Consider the following 9725-nt stretch of genomic DNA (forward strand, 5'->3'; position numbering starts at 1 on the left):
CGCCTGGGCCGGGACCCAGAGGTCTGGAGCGGAGTTTCTCGGTTTTCGCGGAGCTGCCGGCGTGAGCCCCGCGTGTGCGGCTTCCAGATCGGGCTCCGCGGTGCCGGGAGCCTGGAGCGCACCGAGCCATTTGTCGGATCGGCCGCGAAGGGAAACGTGCGCGCTTCCAGCCGGCTGTCGGCGCGGGGCCCACCGGCTGATCCTTCGCCGGACGGTCCCTCGCCTTCTCCCCTGGCCCTTCGCGGTTGGTTCGGAAGATCATAGACATTCACTGGCTCCTATTTCATTTCCTGGACAGCAGCCTTGTTTGGTTATAATCCTCTTTTTATAAAGTTGCTAGGACAAACTTCAGTTGCTATGACAAGAGTAGAGAGAAAAAGGTGAAATGAACCGCTTATGTACCCATCACCCAGATTCAACAGTTGTCAGAATTTATCACACTTGTTTCATCTGTACCTTTTCTCCTTTGCTGAAGTATGTCAAAGCAAATGCAACACATTCTTTCATCCCTGCGTACTTGATAAGTGCTTTTTTAAAAAAATAAGTATATGAACCCTGGGACCATTCATTATTATTACTATTTTTTTATTATTATTAATTTTAATGAAAATTTACAGAGACTTTGGACTTCCACTCATCCACTGTTGCTCTTTTCTCCCTGAGCACCCTTCCCCCCAGTTCACTCTTGTCTTTGAAAAGTAAAAGTCTTTCATTGTTTATTATTACTATTTTAAATAGTTAAAAAAAAAAGAATCAGATTTTGAAAGGGTGAACAGTAGCAATCTTATTTTCATTTACAATTTATTGATAGTTCTGCCGTTATATAATCAATCCGAGAAAAAAATAACAAAGTTAACAATTTTGATTAGTGCGTAGGTTGTGGGAAGAAAGAAAAAGTTACATTTTCTACATTTGACTTAAGCAAAGATGTCAAGAATTGCGTTTTCCTTAGTTATTTTCGTACAGGCTTTATAGGTTTGACAATTGAAGTAGCCTGCTTTTGAACAGCTGAAATTTAACCTAACAGTGAAAATACTTGAGAGAATCACAGACTTAAACCTGAAAAGTTTTTGAGTTAATCAGTCCCTGTGTGGTGTTCCACCTACCACTGGCCATGGACTTGTAGATGGCCGCAAGCATCAGAACAAGGTCCCAACGTTTGTTTATGCTGAAAGAATAGAAAATGCTCACAGAATAGAAAATGCTCTTCAGAGATTTCCCTGACTTATTATATATTACGTTACAGGTTTTTGGTTTTTTGTTTTGTTTTTTTTTTTAAATCATCAACTTGAAAATACAAACTATTTTCAAAATCTCTGCCACAGATTTGCTTTGTGGTCTTGGGCAAATTGTGAAATGTGTAAAGTCATTTCACATTTGCTTATCTTTAAAACGGCGAAAATGACCCCAGACTCTCAGGAATAAGACTGTGTGTGTGGGGTATGTGTGTGTGGGGGGGTGTTTTTTTAGAGACTGTTATTTCAAGACTGATTCTGGGGGCTTTTTTGCTGCTGTACTCTAAACCACGTAGTTATAAACATTTTGTCACTTTTTTTTTTTTGCTACAATTTTTATTTACATAAAATATAAGGGGAATATTTTAAAAACTACTCCATTCCATAAAATCTTCCATCAAGTTTCTGACCCTGTAAATCTTAACAGGAGAAAACCTCATTGTTCCTTCATGAAGGAGCTGGTGGATTCACACTGGGGCATCTAAGTTGTTGGTGTTGTTATATGTAATGTCCCTGTGAACAACAGATGTGAGCCTGGCACTGGTGCCATCCTCACCATCTCTAGTATACTTGAGCCCATTGTTTAAGTCACATTGTCAATCCCTTTTGTTGAGGGTCTTCCTCTCCTGTGCTGACCCTCCATCTCTCCAAGCATCATATTCTTCATCAAGGACTGGCCCTTCCTAAAGACATGCCCAGGGTGTATGTTTTGGAGTGAGTGTGAACAAGGTGCTCCTTGGAAGCAAGGATGAACCTTCAGGTTAGCAGTCCAGTATATAATATCCTATGTCACTAGAGCACTTTCTAGAATCTTCTGAAGGCCCTGGGTTTGATTTTGGGTTATAAGTAAAACAGAGTTTTACATTTTTTCCCCTTTCATGTCTTTATTCTTTGTCATCTTCTAAAAATTGAGTTGGCTTTTAACATAAGCTTTGGGTGTTTTTAATAAAACCCTTTCGTAATATGTTCAATAAAAAGCTGAGCCCTTAAAAATTGAGTTGACTTCATACTTCTGTAACACTTCTTTGTTTTATTGCAATTTAATCAACTTTTGTCTCTTAAGTGGTTGTGCTATGAATAAAGAAATAAGGTAGACATCTATTTACAAATAATAGATTAAAATTATTAGACATTATTAGAGTAATAAGCCACCTAAAATAGATTCAATTTACATATTCTATTTTTATAATTGTGTATATCAAGGAGGCATTGCTTAATAAAGTTCTTTGGTATAAAGGTATGACTGCAGTTTTGCTTATAAAACTACATGCTAAATAGAAAATAATTACATAGTTATTAGCTGCTATTTGTTTTAGTAACAGCTTTTATATCAAAGAGCACATTTAAGTGTGGGATATTCAAATGAATATTCAACCCTTGGAAAATCCTGAAGAATGAATCCAGATTTAGTAAATTACTCTTACTGCATAATAAAAACAATAAATTGACATTCACACGTCATTAAATTTTGAAGTTAACCTTATGCTTGTGGATCTCCCTAAGCATTTTAAGAAAAATTGTGGCTTGGGTAGAAGTTTACAGAGCAAATTTTTTTCCCACATTTTAATTTCCATGTTTATCCACATTTTATCTAGTGACATTAGTTGCAGTTCCCTCAGTGCTCTTCTCACTTCTCTTTTTTGAATCCCCTCCCTGTATACATACATCCTTTTCTCTTGCCCATTCCTGTCTTGTAAACTTTATTTTGGGGCAAATGCTGCCCTTTTGCTTTTCCATGATTAATTGTTCTGAGGAGTACGTTCCTTACAAGTACTGTTGTTCAGTTTATTGGCTTGTCTATTCTTTGGTTTCTAGCATTTTTCCTTTTTTGGTAACAGCTTTTTAAAAATCTAATTTCCATACCACATTAATATGCTCAATGACTGTGTGTAATTCAGTGGTTTTTATTTTATATACAGATAATGTGCAACTATCACTACAGTTTTTTCAAGCATTTTCATTACTCCAAAAAGAAACCCTATATTCTTTAGCTATCGTTTTCTCAGCCACCATTTCTCCATTATTTAACAATAAATTGTTTTTCTGTCTTCACAGATTTGCCTTTTCTGGACATTTCATATAAATGGCATCATGAAATATGTTGGTTTTTATCCCTGGTTTCTTTTACTTGCCATATGTTTCCAAGCTTCTTGATTCCTTTTTCTTACTGAATAATATTCCATTGTATGGATATACCAAATTTCGTATATCTATGCATTACTTGATGGACATTTGGATTATTACTACTTTTTTACTATAATGAATAAATATTTGGGCACAAATTCTTATGTGGAAGTATGTATCTTTTCATTTCTCTTGGTTATATACCTAGGAATAGAAGTGCTGAATCATATGTTAACTCTATGTTTAGCTTTTTGATAACTGCCAGGCTGTTATCCAAAGTAGCTGCACCTTTTACAATCCTACCAACAGTGTATTAGTGTATTAGAGTTCCAGTTTCTCTGCATCCCTGCCGAGTTGTTGACTTTTTTTTTAATAACAACATAACTGGTTTGAAAACTTTAAATTTTCCTGATGATTAATTATAGTAACATTTAAAAAAATTTAGTTGTTGGTATGGGGCCCTGGTAGCGTAGTAGGTTAAGAATTGGTTGCTAGGTGATGGGCAGCAGTTTGAACCCATTCCCTGCGCTGAATGAGCAAGATGAGTTAGTCTCTTCCTATTAAGATTTATGGCTCTGGAAACCTGCTGGAGGGTGGCTATGAGTTAGAATCAACTCAGCTGGCATGGATTTGGGCCATTTGCATATCTTCTTTAGAATAATATCTAGCAGATCCTGTGTTGATTTTTAATTGTGCTACTTGTCTTATTGAATTGTAAGAATTATTTATGTATCTTAAATACAGTTCTTTTGTTATAAATATGGTTTGCAAATAGTTTTGTCCATTTTGTGGGTTATCTTTTCACCTTCTTGATGATCTGCTTTAAGGCATAAATTTGTTGAGATTTTTACCCCCAACTTTAAGAATGTTATCCCCTCCCTACCTGTCTGTAGTCTTAATGAAAGTATACAGAGCAAAACATTCCCATTCAGCAATTTCTGTACGTAATATTCAGTGACATTTGTTACATTCTTCACAGTGTGTCAGCATTAGCATTAGTTCCGTTCTAGTTGTTCCATTCTTGTTAACCTTGTCTTACTGCCCAGTCTTACTGCCCACCAACCTTCTCAGCTACACTTTAGAAAGTAACTGTTGTCTCATAAAAATGATTTTTTTGAGAGTGTAGTACTTAAGGGTGAGTGACACTATTCTTACTTTTTTGAACTTACCTTACTTAACTCAGTAACTTTTTGAGCTAACCTAAGCTCAAAGGTGACTTCAGAGGATGGTTTTGATTTATGGTTTAGAATGTATCTTAGGGCAGTAGTAGTCTTGGGAATTCTTCCAGGCTCAGTAGGTTCAAACTAAAACCTCATTACTGTCAAGTAGGAGCTTACTCATAGCTTACTCTCTAGTGGGTTTTTGGAGGCTGTAAATTGCGTGGAAGGAGATTGCCCCTCCTCTGCAGAGTTGTTTGTGGGTTTGAACAGGCTACCTTCAGGTTTAAGCAGCTCAACTCCCCTTGGATTGTGCTACTAGAGCTCTCTTCAGTGAATCCAGAAAGTTAAGATTTGAAGTATCAAGATCTGAAAAGTTGGCTCTTGGACTTTACCAACTTCTGTAGAAGAGACCTGGCAATATACTGCCACAAAGACAACAGCCTGTCGGGGTGGGGTTATACTCTATCCTGTTGTACTGTTGTGACTTATTTGATGTGGCTCTTCTAAGCCATTGTTGTTACTTTCACCACTTGTCTGGACAGGGCTATGCAAATGTCAGGTGTTTGTGGCCCACAAAAGGGTTGGATAGCTTGCTAATAATATAAATAAGGCACCTTTATGTAATCATGCAAATACAATGTATAGAATGCTAAAGAGGGGGTTGGTCAGTTTCACCATCGGACCAGACTTCATCTTTTCCCACCAGATAGTAAACTGGCACAATGTAAAAAATGGGGGTCTCATTACCATCAAGAAGGAAGAAGTGGAGAGTGCAGCATATCTTTGGGTTTGAGATCAGTACTTGAACCAGAGAGGGAAAACTGTAACACTGAGGAGATGGTGTGAGACAGTCAGCCAGTGCTAAATGACAGCAGAAGCAGACAGCCAGAGACCCGTATGAGACAGCTGTGGGCTCCAGGCCCACAGTGCAAGAAAGCTAAGTGCTAGCCAGCTAAACAAGCACTCAAAGGCTGAGTAGAGGTGGCACAAAACTGCCAACTAAAATTATTTTGTAACACTTGCCTGAGCAGGGTAGAGGTCAAGGTTGAGGGACTGAGGGCTACTCAGATGCTGGCTTTGGGGGCCCTACTTGAAGAACTGTGTCCAGAGTGTTCTCAACTTGAATTGTAACCTGTTACTTTTCTCATGACTCTGCAGTCAAGTCAATTCCAATTTATACTGACCCTCCTTTGGGTTTCTTTCTAAGGCTGTAAATTTAGAGGGTTGGTGACTGATTATCTTTCTCCCTTGGAGCTGCTGATGGATTAGAATTGCTGAAGACATAGTGGCCACTGAAGTAAATTATCAAACCCAGTGGAGAAGTAGTAAGGGCCTTGAGAGGAGTGGTTGATGTTAGAATTGTTAGACAGTATTGAGCATGGGGACACATGTCTGACCTTATATCATTGAACTTTGTGTTGTTGATCGGGATGTTCCCCCATTGTGAATTAGTGGAGGTCAGACACCCCTTCCCTGATGCCCACCACATTGACTTATGCTTGCAGGTTCACCATGAGTTGAAATCACCTCAGTGGCACACAACATCAGATCAGTCTGATCTGAAACCTGGAGTTGTTTCTACTTTATGGCTGGCATGAGTAATGCTGTACAAACTTGTATGGGTACAAAATTTTTATGTGACATTTTATGTTTTCGTGGATTTCTGTATCTAGGAATAAAATTCCTAGATCATATGATAACTATTTTGTTTACCAGTTTGAGGACATGCCAGACATTTTCAAAGTTGCAGCACCAGTTTATGTTCCCACTGACTGCAGAAGGGTTTTAGTTCCTCTATGTGCCAGCTAACATTTGCTGTTGTTTTGACTGTAGTCCTTTTGGTAGTTCTTAATGAGGCATTGGTGGTTAGTGGTAGAATTCTTGCCATTCACACTGGAAACCTGACTTAGATTCTTGCCAGTGTACTTCATTTATAACCATTACTGTTGGGCTCAGTACATTTCAGGAGTCTTCCAGACGGAAATGAACTAGGAAGAAAAGTCTGGTACCCTGCTTTTATTTTTTGATTGATTGATTGATTGAGTGAGTAAGTGTATGTACCATTACATTGGATCTGACTGGTACAGGAGGGGATTTGTCCCTCCTCCAGCAGAGCCTCTGGTGGATTCAAACCATGCACCTCTAGAATTGCTGTGCAGCTTCTTGCCACTAGGCCATTAGAGCTTCCCTTGGCACTCTGCTTTTGATAACTTCATGGCTCACAACAGTCCTGTCCATATTTACTCAGAGAGGGAAAGGATGGAAACAAAGTAGATGTAAAATGACATGCCTTTGTGGTTTCATTTTTAGTCCTCTATAAACCAACATTCATCATCCTTCTGTGTGATTGTTGATCATTGTCTATATTTAAAGAAATGTGGCCATGTACATCTCTTCCTTAAAGAAATGTCTTTTCGGATTCTTTGTCCATTCATTTGTCTTTTTATTATGGAATTGTAAGAGAGGTATTTATATATTCTGGACTTAGACCCTTTTATCAGTTAAATGACTTGCAAATATTTTCTCCCATTTTTGTTTTTTTTTGATGGTGAGCTTTGTATCAGCAGTTAAAACTGTCCTCGACATTTGCAAAGACAATCACTGTAATAGTTTGTTCTTGGATACCTTGTTTTCCTATTCTCTACCCAGTAACCAGAGAGATCTTTTTAAAATGAAGATCAGATCAAATTACTTTTCTTTTTAAATCTCTTCTTTGGAATTGAATTGAATTAGTCAAATCTACCACTGATCCAGGAGAGAAAAGTGGGCATCCTCCTCCTTTGCGATTTAGTTTCTGAAAACTTGCTGGAGGGTCAGCTGTGAGTACATTCTGACTCGATGGCAGCGAGTTTGAGTTTCCACAGTCCTGAAGGATTTAGTTCCTCCTTGTGTCTAATATGTCTCTCTGTAGTCTCCTCCTCTCCATTCCCCTACTTGCTATGCTTATTTCTAACACATAAAACTTTCTCACAAACTCCATTTGTAGTTGCAGCTGGCCCTGCTGTGTTCACTCTCCCCTGGTGCTGACTAGCCAGCAGTTCCTCTTCCTTCAGGCCTCATCTCAATGCTCCCTTCTCAAGAGAGCTTTTCCCACATTGTATATCTAGGAGGGTTCCCTTATGGGTCTCTATAATATACTACAGGTGGTTACTTTAGACTTTTAGTAATGACATATCATTCTTGTATGTTCTTTGCTGTTTCTCTCTCTCTAGTTAGAACATAGGCTTTATGAGAATGTTTGTTGTCCTGTCTTCTTGTGTCTGCATTGTACAGCTTGGCCTATCAATCAGTGAAATTATTGCTAAGTTCAAATTGATTCTGACTCATAATGACCTTGAAGGATAGAGTAGAATTGCCTATAAGATTTTTAAACCTTGTAAATCTTTATGAAAGCAGATTATCCCATCAGTCTCCCATGGAGTGGCTGGTGGGTTTGAACTGCCAGTCTTTTGGTTAGCAGCTAAATGCCTTAACTGCAGTGCCACCAGAACTTTTGCTTGGATCATGGTTGGTGCTTAAAAACTGTTGTTGAGAAGGTGAGTGAATGATTTTGGAGACTGACAGCACGGGGCACTTAGTGTGAGCCCTGAACAGAAGAGGGACGGAACCAGCCAGAGGGGTTGGCAGCAGGGGAGAAGGGGACGCAGGGAAGCCTTGATGTGTCTGGCTATTATTTCCAGGGATAAAGGCACTCCAGTGGACCAGGTCAGGTGCAGTGGGGTAGAGAGTTTGCATATATGAGAAGTGGAGTTATAGAAGGTAGAGACAAGGAATAGAGGTACGTTGTGAAGACATGAAGGAAGGATTGGGTGGTAGATGGAAGATGAGTTTAAGGGAAGATTTCTTTATTTGGTTTTATTTAAGAGTCACCCCAGTCCCCTTTTTAAGAGCCGCTGTCAGTGACCCACTGAGCTGTCAAGAAAGGACAGAATAAAAATATTTTTGGGTGAATTAGCAACATCTCGTGTTGCTTTGCTTCAGTCGGTAGTGTGACAAAGTAAAAATTAAAAGAGCCACGTTTGTATTCTTGTGCAGAGGCAAAGGAACCAGTGAAGAAGTAGCCTCTGATAGAGCAAAGTCCTAGATGGATAGTGGGCAGAATAAAGAGAGAAAACAGGAGCATCTTATATTAAAAAAGTGAAGAGGAGTGTTGGCTTTAGCTTGTTATTTAACTTACATAGATAGTTTAATCTTTTCATTAACTTCTCTATGCCATGAATTCAGGTACCTTGTCTTTTACTTGAATTTTATACTGATGAATGTTTAAGGTAACAGAAAATTATCCCTTTGTAACAGTTTATTGATTTTTCTGGATTATCTATTAAGGCATTTTGAACACCATGGATTCATGAAAGAAAATGCATTTATTAAAAATTTCTGTAATTAAGATTTTTTTTGGTTAGTTTTCTTTTTCAAAAGTATTAAGTTTCAGAAATCTCTCTCCGGGAGGAGTGATAGGGAATGGCAAAGGACACACTGACAAAGGAGATTAATCAGAACTGGTTTTGACAAGCACTGTGGCAATGGGACAATTAAAACAAACTTTCAAGGAATATTCAACCTGAATCCTTCTGATCATATGGAGATTTTTGAAAGTATTTCTTTGAGTTTATTATGTTTAATTTGTTTTATTTGTTTGTTTGTGTATAAAGGATGCTCATCTAGATGATAACATAATTATGATAAAAACAAAAGGGGGAAATATGGGAAGCCAGTACTAAATATTTGTCATAAATGGGATGCTATTTAAATAAAATTTAAAAAAAAAAGTATTAACTTCCTCCATGTGAAAACCTTTTATCTAGAAAGGAAGGAAAAGACACTTAATTAAAACTTCTTAAATCCCAAAACAATTGTTGTTTTTATGTGCTGTTAAGAATTGACTCATACCTGACCCTCCAGCAGGTTTACAGAGACTGTAAGTCACATAAGAAAAGATTGCGCATTTTTTTCCTGCAGAGCTGCTAGTGAATTTGAACTACATACCTTTGGGTTGGTTGCACAACTCTTAACCCATTAGGCCACAAAAGCTTCCTCTGGATAGATTTTAGGAACGTTGGTGGCATAATCTGTAGTGTGTTGTGCTATTCGCCAAAAGCCACATGTTTCCGGCAGTTCTATCCACTAGCTGCTCCATTGGAGAAAGATGGACAGTCTCCTCCCGTAAAGATTTATATAGACATATATTATTATAGTTCTATTATTT

The 9725-nt window shown here is 38.2% G+C and overlaps 1 protein-coding gene across 1 annotated transcript in view; it reads left to right on the top strand.

The window, feature by feature from the left end:
* Positions 1 to 9725, top strand: part of PRKAR2A (protein kinase, cAMP-dependent, regulatory, type II, alpha) — a 76291-nt gene that overhangs the window by 406 nt on the left and 66160 nt on the right. The window lies entirely within an intron of this gene.

The sequence above is a fragment of the Elephantulus edwardii genome, unplaced genomic scaffold (genome assembly GCF_000299155.1).
Source record: "Elephantulus edwardii isolate Elephantulus edwardi_28Jun2011 unplaced genomic scaffold, EleEdw1.0 scaffold00121, whole genome shotgun sequence".
In the NCBI taxonomy this organism is placed as follows: domain Eukaryota; kingdom Metazoa; phylum Chordata; class Mammalia; order Macroscelidea; family Macroscelididae; genus Elephantulus; species Elephantulus edwardii.